Source organism: Pan troglodytes, chromosome 13 (assembly GCF_028858775.2).
Source record: "Pan troglodytes isolate AG18354 chromosome 13, NHGRI_mPanTro3-v2.0_pri, whole genome shotgun sequence".
Lineage (NCBI taxonomy): Eukaryota > Metazoa > Chordata > Mammalia > Primates > Hominidae > Pan > Pan troglodytes.
The window spans coordinates 28,641,712-28,659,046 of NC_072411.2; the positions used below are offsets into that span (position 1 = coordinate 28,641,712).

Sequence of the window (17,335 nt, forward strand, 5' to 3'; positions counted from 1 at the left end):
TAAAATTAACTAAGAAAATAACACTTTAAAGAACTCAAAGTCATATCGTCATAGCACAACCAATTTTCATAATATTAATGTATCTTTTCTCCCAGAATTCCTTAATATATATGTTGTCTTTGGAGTTGTTATTTTTCTGTTTTTTTTTTCTTTTCTTTTTCTTTAGCTACAGTTGTAATTGAGAGGGACTGAGGTTGAGCTGATTACTAATGGCCAATGCCTAATCAACCATTCCTGTATAAATGGAATTTCCATAAAAACTCTAAAAGACTGGGTTCAGGAGCTTCTGGGATAGCTAGCACGTGGAAATTCCTGGAGGGCAGGCGTGCCTGGAGAGGCCATGGAAGCTTCACGTCCCTTCTCCCAGGCCTTATGCTTCTGTTCCATTTGGTTGGTCATCTGCATCCTCTGTAATAGCCTTTATGAAAATAGGTTAGTGTACGTAAAGTGTTTTCCTGAGTTCTGTGTGCTGTTCTAGCAAATTAATCAAACTTATGCATGGGAACTAGCTGGTCAGAAGAACAAGTAAAACCACCTGGGGCTTGCATTTGGCGTTGAAAGTTGGGTGCAGTCTTCTGCATGTTCTCACTCATAGGTGGGAATTGAACAATGAGAACACTTGGACACAGGAAGGGGAACATCACACACCAGGGCCTGTCATGGGGTCGGGGGAGGGGGAGGGACAGCATTAGGAGATCTACCTAATGTAAATGATGAGTTAATGGGTGCAGCACACCGACATGGTGCATGTAGACATATGTAACAAACCTGCACATTGTGCACATGTACCCTAGAACTTAAAGTATAATTAAAAAAAAAAAAAAAAAAAAAAGAAAGAAAGTTGGGTGCAGTCTTGTGGGACTGAGACCTCAACCTGTGAGATCTGACACTATCTCCAAGTGTCGTAATTGAATTGGAGGGCACCCACCTGGTGTCTTCTGCAAAACTGATTGGTTGGTTGCTGGGGAGAAATCCTTCCCCACTTCTTACTAACCAAAGGTCACAGAAGTTTCCGTGTTGTTGAGTGAGAGAAGACAAAAACAAAAACACTTTGGTTTTTACTCCTATATTCTCAGATGAGAAATTGTATACTTGGGATTTTCAACCTATAGAAATGAAAATATTGAGTTGGGCACAGTGGCTCATGCCTATAAATTCCCAGCAGTTTGGGAAGCTGAGGCGGAAGAATCATCTGAGGCCAGGAGATCGAGACCAGCCTGGGCAAAATAGTAAGACCCCATTTCTTAAAAAAAATTTTTTTTAATTAGCCAGGTGCACTGGCATACACCTGTAGTTCCAGCTACTAAGGAGGCTGAGGCAGGAGAATTACTAGTGCCCAGGAGTCTGAAGTTGCAATGAGCTATAATTGTAACACTGGCACTCCAGCCTGGGCAACAGAGGGACTAGAAGTTATGGAATACAAAAGTGTAAAGGCTGAAAGGGGAAAAAAAAGAAAAAACACTAGAGTCTGAACTGTATATTTGAATAGGCATAAGAAAGAACTGGCTAGGCGTGGTGACTCACGCCTATAATCCCAGTGCTTTGGGAGGCCATGGCAGGAAGATCAATTGAGCCCAGGAATTTGACACCAGCCTAGTTAACATAGGGAAACCCCAAAACTACAAAAACACAAACACTAGCTGGGCATGGTGGTGTATGCCTGTGGTCCTAGCGACTCTGGAGGCTGAAGAGCAGGAGGACTGCTTGAGCCTGGGAGGTTGAGGCTGCAATGAGTTATGATGGCACCACTGAACTCCAGCCACAACGGAGCGAGACCCTGCCTCTTAAAAAAAAAAAAAAAGATAAATTACGGCAAAATATTAAAAGTTACATATGTTTGATTACTATTATTTTCTCTATTTTCTCAGACATTTACAGATTTTCATATTGAGAAGGCTTTAAGATAAAGTTGAAGATATCTAGAAAGAAAAAGAGAGAAGAGAGACAGTAAATAAGAGAGAAAAAATAAAAAAAATCAATTCTAGAAGTTCACCTGACAAATAAGAGTTTCCCCAAAAAAGGGAGGAGATGGAAATTGAGTAGCAGAAAACAAATCATGAAAGAAATAATACATTAAGATTTCCCTGTACCGACCAATACAAGTTTTCAGACTGAAGAGACCACTGAGTATACAGCACATATAAAACCAACCAACTGGTACAACAAACCACCATGGCACATGTATACCTATGTAACAAACCTGCACGTTCTGCACATGTATCCCGGAACTTAAAGTATAAAAAAAGGCTGGGCACAGTGGCTCACGCCTGTAATCCCACCACTTTGGGAGGCCAAAGCAGGAGGATCACGAGGTCAGGAGTTCGAGACCAGCCTGGCCAACATGGTGAAACCCTGCCTCTACTAACGATACAAAAAATTAGTGGGGCGCAGTGGCGAACGCCTGTAATCTCAGCGACTCAGGAGGCTGAGGCAGAAGAATCGCTTGAACCCAGGAGGCAGAGGTTACAGTGAGCTGAGATCATGCCACTGCACTCCAGCCTGGGTGACAGGGCGAGACTCCGTCTCAAAAAACAACCAACCCAAATTCTACTGTCAAGTTTTTGAACACTGAGAACAAAGATCATTAAAGCGTTCAGAAAGAAATGAACACATAAGATATAAAGATCAGCACTCAAAAATCATATCTGGGTTTTCAAAAGTAAAAACAAAATGTAGAAGACAACAGAGTAATACCTTTATATGTATGCCACACACTCTCTCTCTCATATATATGAGAGTGAGACAGATGACAGAGAGAGAGAGAGAGAGAGAGAGAGAATCTCTCACTGTGTTGCCTAGGCTGGAGTGCAGTGGCATGATCATGGTTCACTGCAGCCTTAAACTCCCAGACTCAGGTGATCCTCCTGCCTCAGTAGCTGGGACTAAAGGTATGTGCCACCATGCCTGACTAAGTTTTGTATTTTTTGTAAAGGCGGGGTTTCGCCATATTGACCAGGCTGGTCTCGTACTCCTGGACTGAAGCAATCTGCCTGCCTTGGTCTCCTGAAGCTCTGGGGTGAGCCACCACACCCGGCTAATATTTTTAAAGAGCAATGATTTCCCATCTAAAATTCTGCCTGCCATTCTATCATTTAAGAGTGAGGAGTTGTGTTTCAGGCATGATGGAGTAGACATACTTTTTCCTATTCCTCCCACAAAGTATAGCTGAAAATTGTGAGTGTTATATATAAACCAAGCACAACGAGCTGCTGAAAAGTGAGGAGAAAAAGGCACATTGTCTAGGGACCTTGGGACCCCAGGAATGGCACGACAGTCAGTTCCCTGGATTTGCTTTTTTCCTTGTGTGTCCCGGACAGGGTGCTGGAGAAGCTGATAACATGGAAATGCGAAAGAGCAGAGACAAAAAAAAGTCCCAAGAAAAGCCTACTCTGTCTAGTCCAAGAACCAAGAAAAAGGGGTGGCTTGGCATGACGAAAATCCTGTAGACAATAATTGCTATACTCCAGTGAAACGTCACAGAAACAACTGCGGACTTGGCAAAGGCTGAGAAGAGTCTAGACTTCCCCAGCCAGGGTGTAATGAGAGACCTCAATCTCCTCCCCATCCCACTACTCATGCGGTATCATCAGAGGCCAACCGGGAACCTGGCCTTCACCGATCACCTGGCAGTAACAAGGCAATGCCCCCTCTTCCCTGCTGGTGTAGTTTGAGAGGAGGCCTGCTAAAGTATAACCTATATATAAATCCAGTCTTATGACTTAACACTTAAAATGTCCAGTTCCAAACAGAAAATCACTCATCAAGAAACAGGAAAAATCACAACTTGAGTAAGACAAGAGATGAATGATGAAGCAAATTACCTGACAAGGACTTTAAAGTAGATATCATAAATACGTGTTAATATGCAATTACTAATTCACTTGAAATGAATGAAAAAGATAGAAAAATCTTAGTAAAAAAAACCCCAAAGTTATAAAAATTTTGGAACCAAATAGAAATTAAAGAAATAAAAAATATAATAACTGAAATAAGACGGTCTTGCTGTGTTGGCGAGGCTGGAGTGCAGTGGCTCTTCACAGGCATGATCATTGAGCACTACAGCCTCCAACTCTTGGCCTCAAATGATCCTCCCTCCTCAGCCTCCTGAGTAGCTGGGACTGTACAGGTAAGAGCCATCACATCTGCCTTAGAATCAATGAGGCCGAAGACGGATCAGTATTATTAGCCTAATCTGAACAATATAGAGAAAACAGACTGAAGAGTGTGGATAGAATAAAGATGTTTTCTGATATGCCAAGTATCAAAAACTGACATCTTGGGCATTCTGTCCCTACTACTGAAGAGGTGCTCTTACAAATCAAGGGGGTAAATCAAGAAAAAGGAAGCATACAGGCTCCAGGTGACAAGGTGAAGGGAATTCAGAGCCTGGCGGAGAAAGGAGGCACCAGGAACAACAGCTGGGCACCGAGTCCAGACAGGCACCGATACAGACTGCGGCAGGCAGAAGCAGGGCTTCAAGGAGGGATATGATCAAGAAAAAGCAAAAATGACAGAGATCTGACAGGTTTAACTCATTGAGAGCAGTTCTGTAGGTTTGGTGGAAAGTTTGAAGATGAACTAGTGATACCTAGAAAAATCTACACAAACATTATAAGCCTTGTAGTACTACATAACTTAAAAAAATTAAATTTACTTATATTGACAGCTATTGGATTTCCTTTTTAAATCTATTTTATATTTTCCAATATCTTAATTTTCCTTAAGTTTTTTTGTTTGGAATTAGTAATGCATTCACATGTTTCAAACGATATATCAAGAAAGCTCCCTTTTTCTAACCCATCTACTATTATCTTCCACACAATATCACTATATCTCAGCATTCCACTGACTCTAAGATGGCAACAGTTACAAAATGAACCATTATTTTGTGCATACTTAAAAATGCAATAACTGAATTCTAGAATATTAAGATGTCATCAGTTTTAAGATACTGATTTTAGAGATGCTATGGTTTTAAAACCTTGTTTCTCACAATCAATGAAATATAATAATTTCTTGTATGACCTTATAATACTTATGAATGAGACATAAGCAAATACAAATGTTTTTTCTTTCTTTCTTTCTCTTTTTTTTGAGACAGGGTCTGGCTGTCTCCCAGACTGGAGTACAGTGGCACGATCAGGACTCACTGCAGCCTCGACCTCCCAGACTCAAGCAATCCTCCCACCTCAGCCTCCCAGTAGCTTGGGACCACAGGTGTGCACCACCACACCCAACTAATTTTTGTATTTTTTGTAGAGATAGAGTTTCGCCATGTTGCCCAGGCCAGTCTCAAACTCCTGGGCTTAAGCGATCCACCCATCTCAGCCTCCCCTCCCCAACCCCTCTAGCAGCTGAGACTACAGGGGTGTACCACCATGCCCAGCTAATTTTTTTTTTTTTTTTTAAATTTTAGTAGAGACAAGGTCTTGCTATGTTGTGTTGCCCAGGCTGGTCTCAAACTCCTGAGCTCAACTGATCCTCCCATCTTGGCCTCCCAAAATGCTGAGATTACAAGTGTGAGCCACTGCACCTGGCCCAAATGTTATTTTCTTACCCAACCTCCCTGCTTATTTCAAAACTGTCACAGCATATACCTCATACCTTGCTTTTTTTTTTTTTTGACTCAATTGGGTTGCTTTTTTGACTTGTAACCATATTTTATTTACCCAGTCCCCTATTTGTGGAGTAGAGTATAAAGACCAATACAGATAACAACATTCAACAGACTAAAAAACTATAAATTTAACTGGGAATATTTGGAGGCGGAAGGTGAACGGAATGCACACACTTCCCCAGGCTCCCCATCCTACCAAGAAATGCAATGCCCAGCCACAGTGGACGAACCACTTGCTGTCAGAGCCAGACTTCCCAAAGTATGTTGCTTCCTTGGTTCTCTACACTAAGGAATTTGGGGAACGTGAGGGTGGCATGAAAACTATGGGGGTGGGAGGAGGTACTTCTGAGCTCTGGTGCTGACTGTTCAGGAGAGCTGCATTTCAGAGTGGAGCTGTCCAGGGAGCAGCAAGCCAGCTATCTTTCAACAGAGCCCTTCCAACTCTGGCGTGTTAGCTCTCAGCACGTTGACACCTCTGTCATCTGATATGTGTGCTAGTGTATCCGAATAATAAATTACCACACATACCTGGGAAAGAAAAATGCCTCTGTAATTTTGGTAAGTATTGCGAAGTTGCCTTTCCGTAAGGGTTATAACAGTTTGCACTCTCACCAAGAATAAAAGCATCCAATTATCCACAGCTCTTCCAACAGCATATTTCAAACTCCTGGGATTTTGCCAGTATGAAAGGTAAACGTTGGTGTCTCAGTGTGCTCTCAGTTTGCTCATCTCTTGATATAAAGCATCATTCCACATGTTATGGACCACTGATACTTCTTTACCTGTGAACTACTTGTTCCTCAGGGATCTAGAACTAGAAATACCATTTGACCCAGCCATCCCATTACTGGGTATATACCCAAAGGATTATAAATCATGCTGCTATAAAGACACATGCACACGTATGTTTATAGCAGCACTATTCACAATAGCAAAGACTCGGAACCAACCTAAATGTCCAAAAACGATAGACTGGATTAAGCAAATGTGGCACATATACACCATGGAATACTATGCAGCCATAAAAAATGATGAGTTCATGTCCTTTGTAGGGACATGGATGAAACTGGAAACCATCATTCTCAGCAAACTGTCACAAGGACAAAAAAACAAATACTGCATGTTCTCACTCATAGGTGGGAATTGAACAATGAGAACACATGGACACAGGAAGGGGAACATCACACACCAGGGACTGTTGTGGGGTGGGGGGAGGGGGGAGGGATAGCATTAGGAGATATACCTAATGCTAAATGACAAGTTAATGGGTGCAGCATACCAACATGGCACATGTATACATATGTAACAAACCTGCACGTTGTGCACATGTACCCTAAAACTTAAAGTATAATAATAATAAAATTAAAAAAAAAGATGACTGGCTTGATGTCATAGAATAAAGTTAACTAGAAATAGTCACATAAACCTTAAGTGTTGCTGCTTCAAAGAAACTGAATAAAAATAAATTGTATATAAATGTCTGAAAAAAAAAGAAAAAACAAAAAGGTTGTTCATTTTTCTACTGGACTTACTTCTTTATTCTTCATTTCTGGCAGTTATTTATATACTATGAAGATTAGCCGTTAGACTGTGATATGAGTTAGAAATATATCTTCCCAATTCATCATTTGTCTTCCACTTTGCTTATCAAGTTTTTTCTTGACAAAAGTAGTTTGTTTTTTAAATAATTTTTACTGAGTCAAATTTCTCTCTCTCTTATTAAAGACAGGGTCTCACTCTATCACCCAGACTGGAGTACAGTGGCATGATGCTGGCTCACTGTAGCCTCGACCTCCCAGACTCAAGCAATCCTTCCACCTAAGCCTCCTGAGTAGCCAGGACCACAGGTGCGTGCCACCATGCCCGGCTCATTTTTGTATCTTTTGTAGAGATGGAGTTTGGCCATGTTGCCCAAGCCGGTCTCGAACTCCTGGGTTAGAAGCAATCTGCCCACCTTGGCCTCCCAAATTACTGGGATTACAGGTGTCAGCCACCATAACCAGCCCTGAGTCAAATTTCCCAAAACCTTCTTTTTATAGATTCTGAATTTTGAGTCATAATGTGTTATGGTTTGGCTCTGTGTCCCCACACAAATCTCATCTTGTAGCTCCCATGATTCCTATGTGTTACGAGAGGGACCCTGTGGGAGATGACTGAATCACGGGGGCAGGTCTTTCTTGTGCTGTTCTCGTGATAGTAACTAAGTCTCATGAGATCTGATGGTGTTAAAAAGGGAGAGTTTCCCTGCACAAGCTCTCTCTTTGCCTGCCACCATCCACGTAAGATGTGACTTGCTCCTCCTTGCCTTCTGCCATGAATGTGGGGCCTCCCCAGCCACATAAATTTATGCATGGTTTTTTCTATCGTTATTTGCATAGAACTACGTAAGTTCAATGTAAAAAACTCCTTTTTAATTTTTTTATGGGTTACCTCGATTGGGATAGTGTTAGGCAGGCAAACTAGAAATAGGAATGAAAGGAGAAAACAGAAAGCCCTTTTTACCCATTTTAAAATGTTCTCTGAGAGCTGAGCATAGTGGTTTGTGCCTGTAGTCCCCTACTCAGGAGCCTGAGGCAGGATGATGACCTGAGCCGAGGAGTTCAAGGCTTCAGTGAACTGTTCACACCCATTGCACTCCAGCCTGGATGACACGGTGAGACCCTATCTAAAAAATAAGGAAATTTAGGCTGGGCGCAGTGGCTCACGCCTGTAATCCCAGCACTTTGGGAGGCCAAGGAAGGCAGATCACTTGAGGTCAGGAGTTCGAGACCAGCCTGGCCAACATGGTAAAACTCCACCTCTACTAAAAGTACAAAAATTAGCTAGGCGTGTTGGTGGATGCCTGTAATCCCAGCTACTCGGGAGGCTGAGGCAGGAGAATCACTTGAATCCAGGAGGTGGAGTTTGCAGTGAGCTGAGATCGCGTCACTGCACTCCAGCCTGGGAGACAAGAGCAAAACTCCATCTCAAAAAAAAAAAAAAAAAAAAAAAAGTAAATTAAAAAAGCCACAATGCAAGCATTATACAGCAGAATCAGTGGGCTGCAATGAAAGCATTATTTAGAAGAAAGTTCATAGCCTTAAATACTGAAAACTGTTAGGCTGAAAAACTAGAAAACAAACAAAAAAAATAAAGGAAACAATAAATATAAAAACAGAAACTAGTAACTTAGAAAAGAGACTAACACTGGCTGGGCGTGGTGGCTCACGTCTGTAATGACAACACTTTGGAAGGCTGAGGCGGGTGGATCACCTGAGGCCAGAAGTTCGAGATCAGCCTGGCCAACATGGTGAAACCCCGTCTCTACTAAAAATTCAAAAATTAGCCAGGTTTGGTGGCACACACGCCTGTGATCCCAGCTACTCAGGAGACTGAGACACAAGAATCACTTGAACCCGGGAGGTGGAAGTTGCAGTGAGCCGAGAACGTGCCACTGCGCTCCAGCCTGGGTGACAGAATGAGACTCTCTCTCTAAAAAAAAAAAAAACAGGCTGGGTGTGGTGGCTCACGCCTGTAATCCCAGCCCTTTGGGAGGCCAAGGTGGGCAGACCTCGAGGTCAGGAGATCAAGACCATCCTGGCCAACATGGTAAAACCCCGTCTCTACTAAAAATACAAATAAATTAGCTGGGCGTGGTGGTGTGCACCTGTAGTCCCAGCTACTCGGGAGGCTGAGGCAGGAGAATCGCTTGAACCTGGGAGGCAGAGGTTGTGGTGAGCCGAGACAGCGCCACTGCACTCCAGCCTCGCAACAGAGCGAGACTCCGTCTCTAAACAAAACAAAACGAACAGAAAAACCCAGACTAACACTAACCCAAGTAGTCCCAGCTAGTTTGGAGGCAGAACAGGGAGGATCATTCAAGCCTGGGAGGTCAAAGCTGCAGTGAGCCAAGCCAGGATTGTGCCACTGCACTCCAGCGTGAGTGACACAGTGAGATTCTGTCTCAAAAACAAAAAAAGCGAGGGGTGGAGGGCGGGGCAGGGAGTGGGCATGGTGGCTCACGCCTGTAATCCCAGCACTTTGGGAGGCTGAAGCGAGTGGATCATTTGAGATTAGGAGTTTGAGACCAGCCTAACCAATATGGGAAAACCCTGTCTCTACTAAAAATACAAAAATTAGCTGGGCATAGTGGCACACGCCTGTAATCTCAGCCACTCGGGAGGCTAAGGCATGAGAATTGCTTGAACTAGGGAGGTGAAGATTACAGTGAGCCGAGATCATGCCACTGCACTCCAGCCTGGGCGACAGAGTGAGACTGTCTCAAAAAAGAGAGAGAGAGAGAGAAAAAGAAAAAGTGTAATTAACACAGGGAATTTAATATTATCTATTTCCCCTTATTATTATTTCAATTTATTATTATATCCTATTTATTTGTTGTCTGCTAGAACTGATGAGGCCTGAAAAACGTGAATTAAAGCCCTTTTGCTCCTAAGCTGCTCTTTGAAACTCTCCTCATACTTCTTGTAAATTCTGCTTTATGAGTCTTAATGCTACATTATTTGGTACACAGATACTCTTAACTGTTAAAACTTCCTTGTAGGCCAGGTGTGGTGGCTCACGTCTGTAATTACAGCACTTTGGGAGGCTGAGGCGGGCGGATCACAAGGTCAGGAGTTCAAGACCAGCCTGACCAACATGGTGAAACCCCGTCTCTACTAAAAATACAAAAAAATAAGCCAGGCATGGTGGCGTGCGCCTGTAATCCCAGCTACTCAGGAGGCTGAGGCAGGAGATTCTCGCTTGAACCTGGGAGGTGGAGGTTGCAGTGAGCCGAGATTGTGCCATTGTACTCCAGCCTGGGGGACAGAGCGAGACTCCGTCTCAAAAAAATAAAAATAAATAAAACAAACAAACTTCATTGTAAATTAGATTCTTCAGCATTATAAAGGACCCTCTGTGGGCCGGGTGTGATGGCTCACACCTGTAATCCTAGCACTCCGGGAGGCCGAGGCGGGAAGATCATCTGAGGTCAGGAGTTGGAGACAAGCCTGGCCAACATGGTGAAACCCTGTCTCTACTAAAAATACAAAAATTAGCCGGATGTGGTGGCGCATGCTTGTAATCCCAGCTACTCAGGAGGCTGAGGCAGGAGAATCGCGTGAACCCAGGAGGCGGAGGCGGCAGTGAGCTGAGACTGCACCACTGCACTCCAACCTGGGCAATAGGAGTGAAATTCCGTCTCATGAAAAGAAAGAAAAAGGACCCTCTGTGTTTTGCTTTTAAGCTGAATTCCACCTTTTCTGATAAGATTTCAATTTGTTTACCTTTGCTTGATAAATCTTTTGAAAAAATATTTGTGTAATTTGAGTCCTCAGATGACATTATCTTTTTTCACTGGTATTTTAAAACTGGTTACCATGGGATTACAATCAACATTCTAAATTCATATCAATGTAGTTTGCATTGATACCAACTTAACTTCAATAACATACAAAATGTGAAACGATGGAAAAAGATATTTCATGAAAACAGTAAGTAAAAGAAAGCTACGGGCCTATATCAATATCAGAGAAAATGGATGTTAAATCCAAAACAAGACAAAGGACATACTATATTAACAAAAGATTCATCAAGAAGATCAAAGAACTTGGAGAAATGAGCAGTTACTAATTAAAGGGCATAAAGTTTCAGTTAAGCAAAATGAAGAAGTTCTAGAGCTCTGTTGTGTGACACCGTGCCTACAATGAACAACAATGTACATTTTAACTTCTCCCTACCAGGGCAGATCTCATGTTAAGTGTTCATACCACAATAAAGAGAAAAAGAAACAGCAATTATAAACCTTCGCCCATCAAAGAATAGTGCCCCATGTGACAGAATAAAGGAGATACTGACAGAATTAAAGGGAGAGACAGAGAGGATGACAAGAATAGCTGGAGATTTCTTTTCTTTTTTTGAGACGGAGTCTCGCTCTGTCGCCCAGGCTGGAGTGCAGTGGCGCAGTCTCAGCTCATGGCAAACTCTGCCTCCGGGTTTCAAGTAATTCTCTGCCTTAGCCTCCCGAGTAGCTGGGATTACAAGCATCCGCCATCATGCCCAGCTAATTTTTGTATTTTTAGTAGAGACGGGTTTCACCATCTTGGCCAAGCTGGTCTTGAACTCCTGACCTTGTGATCCACCTGCCTTGGCCTCCCAAAGCACTGGGATTACAGGCGTGAGCCACTGTGCCCGGCCATAGCTGGAGATTTCAATACCCCACTTTCAATAATGGATGAAACATCCAGACAGAATCTTGGCAAGGACACAGAGGACTGGAATACTAAACAAACTAGACCTGACAGATGTATAGAATACTCCACCCAACAACAGTGATTGTACATTCTTCTCGAGGGCACATGGGACATTCTCCAGGATAGACCATATGTTAGGTCAAAATTCAAACTTCAAAAAATTCATAAAGTCTGAATCCAAACTAAAGATCTTTTCCAAGTACAATGGAAAGGACCTAAAAAATCAATATGAGGGAAAATGGAAAAATTCACAATGACAGGTGAGACTTCTTCCCTGAGTCAGGTAACGGTTTTGAACATATGCAGAACACTTCCTTAAACTTTTGGCGTCTTCATAATGTAACAGCTATAGTAAAGCATTTTTTTTGTTGTTGTTGTTAGGCAGAGTTTCACTCTTATTGCCCAAACTGGAGTGCAATGGCACCATCTTGGCTCACTGCAGCCTCTGCCTCCTAGGTTCAAGAGATTCTCCTGCCACAGCCTCCGGAGTAGCTGGGGATTACAGGCGGCCCCCACCATGTCCAGCTAATTTTTTGTATTTTTATTAGAGACAGGGTTTCGTCATGTTGGCCAGGCTGGTCTTGAACTCCTGGCCTTAGGTGATCTGTCCGCATCGGCCTCCCAAAGTGTTGAGATTACAGACGTGAGCCACCATGCCCGGAGTTGGTTTTTTTTTTTTTTTTTTTAAAGACAGGGTCTTGGGAGGAGGAGGTTGCAGTGAGCAGAGATCGCACCACTGCACTCCAGCCTGGGCAACAAGAGCAAAACTGCGTCTCAAAAACAAAAAAAAGACAGGGTCTCACTCTGTTGCCCAGGCTGGAGTGCAGTGGTACGATCTTGGCTCACTGCAGAGATCTGCCTCCCAGGCTCAAGCAAATCTCCCACCTCCCGAGTAGCTGGGACAACAGGTGCACCACTACGCCCGGCTAATTTTTGTATTTTTAGTACAGACAGGGTTTCACCATGTTGGCCAGGCTAGTCTCAAACTCCTGACCTCAAGTAATCCACCCGCCTCAGCCTCCCAAAGTGCTGGGATTACAGGCGTGAGGGCACTGTGCCCGGCCTGACAAGCACTTTCAAGTTCTGTATGACTAACGTTTTCTCCATTACTTTCTTATGTCTAGACCAGGCGTTGACAAACTATATCCCGGCCCAACATCAGTTTTGCAGATGAAATCTTTCAGTACAGCTACACCAGACATGAGGACTCATGACAGAGACTACGCGACTCACAAAACCTAAAATAACTTACTATTTATTTTTCCCCTTATTGAAAACGCTTACCAATCTCTGCTTAGATGATCAACAAAACAGTAAACAAAGTGCTATTGATAATTTCTGTGGAACAAGTGCTCCAACTGGGGCCAATTTCAGGCTGCCAATGCTAAATGACTCAGTGTGGAGTGGGGTGGAGGTTGACGGGGGGAGAGGGAGACATGAAACAGCACACCATTCTACATAATTATTCCATGGGAAGAAGGATAAAATGTAGTTGAATAATTAGCAAGTACTGGGTATTTTAATTTAATTACGAGTTTTCACCCAGGATTATAATTTTTTCAATGGCTGTGTCTAACACCTACCTCATAAAATTCCTGATAATGTATCAATCTACTCTTGTGAGTTAGCACAAGTCAAGTTCAGCATCCCTTTACTTAATGTTTCATTCTGACCTTCCTGAATCACTTTGTGTTTGGCCTGCCTCTGAATACAAGGCAGAGCAGAAGTGGGTTCTGCTTTGCAATACAATCTGGAAACAGGTGAGTTAAGACCTGTATTAGATTGCTAGAGCTACCACAACAAATCATCACAAACTGTGTGGCTTGAACAGAAGCAGCTTGTCTCACAGTTCTGGAGGCCAGAAGTCTGAGATCAAAGCGTCGGCAGGGCTGGTTCTTTCTGCGGGCTTGAAGGACAGACTATTCCATGCCTCCTCTCCCAGCTTCTGGTGGCTTTGCTGGAAATCTTTGTTATTCCTCGGCGCCTTCCCAATCTCTGCCTTCATGTTCACATAATGTATTTGTCTGTGTCCTAATTTCCCCTTTTTCTAAGAATACTAGTCATGGGTCAGGTATGGTGGCTCATGCCTGTAATCCCAGCATTTTGGGAGGCCAAGGCAAGAGGATTACTTGAAGCCAGGAGGTTGAGACCAGCCTGTGCCATATAGCAAGACCTTGTCTCTATTAAAAAAATTGATTTAGGCCAGACGCAGTGGCTCACGCCTGTAATACCAGCACTCTGGGAGGCCGAGGTGGGCGGATCACGAGGTCAAGAGATCGAGACCATCCTGGCCAACATGGTGAAACCCTGCCTCTACTAAAAATACAAAAATTAGCTGGGCATGGTAGCTCGCACCTGTAGTTGCAGCTACTTGGGAGGCTGAGGCAGGAGAATCTCTTGAACCCGGGAGGCGGAGGTTGCAGTAAGCCGAGATTACATCACTGCACTCCAGCCTGGGTGGGAGACTCCGTCTCAAAAAAAAAAAAAAAAAAATTTTAAATTAGCTGGGCATGGGCCAGGTACAGTGGCTCATGCCTGTAATCCCAGCACTTTGGGAGGCCGAGGCGGAGGGATCATGACATCAGGAGATCGAGACCATCCTGGCCAACATGGTGAAACCCTGTCTCTACTAAAAATACAAAAATTAGCTGGGCATGGTGGTGTGTGCCTGTAATCCCAGCTGCTCAGGAGGCTGAGGCAGGAGAATAACTTGAACCAGGGTGTTGGAGGTTGCAGTGAGCCAAGATCGTATCACTGCCTCCAGCCTGGCGACAGAGGGCAAGACTCTGTCTAAAAAAAAAAAAAAAAAAAAAAATAGCCGGGCATGGTGATGCATGCCTGGAGTCCCAGGTACTCGGAAGGCTAATGTGGAAGGACCACTTGAGCCTAGATCACACCGCTCACTGTACTCCAGCTTGGGTAACAGAGCAAGACACTGTCTCCAAAAATAACAAAACAAAACAAAAAAAAGACCAGTCATATTCAATTGAGGATTCACCCTACTCCAGTAGGGCTTCATCTTGACTAACCACATCTGCAATGACCCTATTTCCAAATAAGGCTGCATTCCGAGGTACTGGGAGTTGACTTTTGGGGGACACAACTCAACCCACAACGAAGTCACTGACATGACATGATATGACGCATGCTTGGTCTTACTTCTATCACGATATGCTCTGTATGGTTTTTCTTTTATCTTTCTCTTTTTTTTTAGACAGGTTCTTATTCTGTCACCCAGGCTGCAATAGAGTGACATGAACACAACTCACTATAAACTCAACCTGCCAGGCTCAAGCGATCCTCCCACCTCAGCCTCCTGTGTAGCTGGGACTACAGGCCCATACCACCACACCTGGCCAATTTTTTAATTTTGTTTTTAGAGCTGGGGTTTCGCCATATTGCCCAGGCTGATATCGAACCCCCGGGCTCCCCCCATCTGTTGACCTCGGCCTCCTAAGGTGCTAGAATTATAGGCATGAACCACAACACATGACTATCTTTCTTTATATTTTATCCACTTTTTCATTTTTTTTTTTTTTTGAGATGGAGTCTCGCTCTGTCACCCAGGCTGGAGTGCAGTGGTGCAATCTCGGCTCACTGCAAGCTCCACCTCCAGGGTTCACACCATTCTCCTGCCTCAGCCTCCCGAGTAGCTGGGGCTACCGGCGCCCGCCACCAAGCCTGGCTAATTTTCTGTATTTTTTTAGTAGAGACGGGGTTTCACCGTGTTAGCCAGGATGGTCTCGATCTCCTGACCTCGTGATCTACCCGCCTTGGCCTCCCAAAGTGCTGGGATTACAGGCGTGAGCCACCGCGCCCCGCCACCCACTTTCTCATTTCTATCTTCCACGGCCAATACTCTCTTGTGCAGTTTTAATTTTGCCTTCCTTCTGTGGTATCTTCATTAGTTCTCTACTGAGTCCTGTCAACTCCTGTGTCATCACTTCATGTTTTGCCATTTACTCCAGGAGTCTTTTGTATTTGAACTTTGTGTTTTCCTTCATAGAGGTGGTTATTTTGTTATGTTATTTAAATTAATGGTGGCATGTTTCATTATAAATTTCATCTGTCCCCTGTCAACATCTTTTGGTCAGTGTCTTAAGGGACAGATTAATATACTTTGTTGTTCTTTTCCTATGTTTTAATTTTAATTATCTTCATATTAATCCTTTTTTGTTACTCATCAGTGAATGGAGTTGGCTATTTCTAAAACAGCCATTTATATGAGATTACTTTTACTTGGGTGTGGGAGTGTGGGGGGTTTATTCTTCCAGCTAGTTATTTCTTCACAATCCAAATGCTCTCTTCTTTCAGGTGCCACAGATTGACTACTGCAAATAAAGCCAGTCTGAGTGCCTGTGTGGGCCCTACCTCCACAACTTCTCTGAAGCACAGCAAATCCAAGAAAGAGTCTAAAAAAGAGCCCCTGCTCACCCTATTTCTGCACCTGCTGTTGCTCACAGGGAGACTTTGGTACCTCATGGCAGGTTCTTCACCTTCAGGACCAACACTTGAAAACTAAGTCCATATGAGACTTTGTTTTGAAAAAGACAAAAACAGAAACAGACCAGGTGCAGTGGCTCATGCCTGTAATCCCAATATTTTGGGAGGCCAAAGTGGGAAGATCAGTTGAGGCCAGGAGTTCAAGACCAGCCTGGGCTACACAGTGAGACTGCCATCTCTACAAAAACAATATGAAAATCAGCTTAGCAGGCTGGGCGTGGTGGCTCACCCCTGTAATCCCAGCACTTTGGGAGGCAAAGGTGGGCAGATCATTTGAGGTCAGGAGTTCGAGACCAGCCTGGCCAACATGGTGAAACTCCGTCTCTACTAAAAACACAAAAATTAGCCAGGTGTGATGGTGGGTGCCTGTAATCCCAGTTACTTGGGAGGCTGAGGCAGGAGAATCACCTGAGCCTGGGAGGCAGAGGCTGTTGTGAGCCAATATGGTGCTAGTGCACTCCAGCCTGGGCAACAGAGTGAGATTCTGTCTAAAAAAAAAAGTAAATTAAAAAAATAAAAATAGCTGGGCATAATGATGACTACCTGCAGTCCCAGCTACTCAGGAGGCTAAGGTGGGAGGATCCTTGCGCCCAGGAGTTCAAGGCTGCAGTGAGCTATGATCACGCCACTGCACTCTAGCCGGGGTGACTGGGCAAGACCCTGTCTCTAAAAATAAAACAAAAATAAGCAAACAAAAACCCGAAGTGTTCATTAGCTGAAGACTAATTGTGGCACCAACACACCTCAGAACATCACACAGTATAGGGAAACAGTCACTTTTTCTGGTTTTTCATTTTCCTGACCTCTAAAGATGCTATGTCCTCAAGCCTGGTCCTTGCACCACTTCTGTTCTATTTATACTACCTTCCACTCTCATGGCTCTAAAGAACATCTACCTGCTTACAATTTCCAAATCTCTATCACCAGCATGGACTTATACTTCAATTCTAGAGCTGTATTACTTCAGAATTTTTTTGTTGTTGTT

General features: G+C 43.7%; 1 protein-coding gene across 15 annotated transcripts in view; it reads right to left on the bottom strand.

The window, feature by feature from the left end:
- The window catches only part of SAP130 (Sin3A associated protein 130), an 88,018-nt gene that overhangs the window by 14,685 nt on the left and 55,998 nt on the right, over positions 1-17,335 (bottom strand). The window lies entirely within an intron of this gene.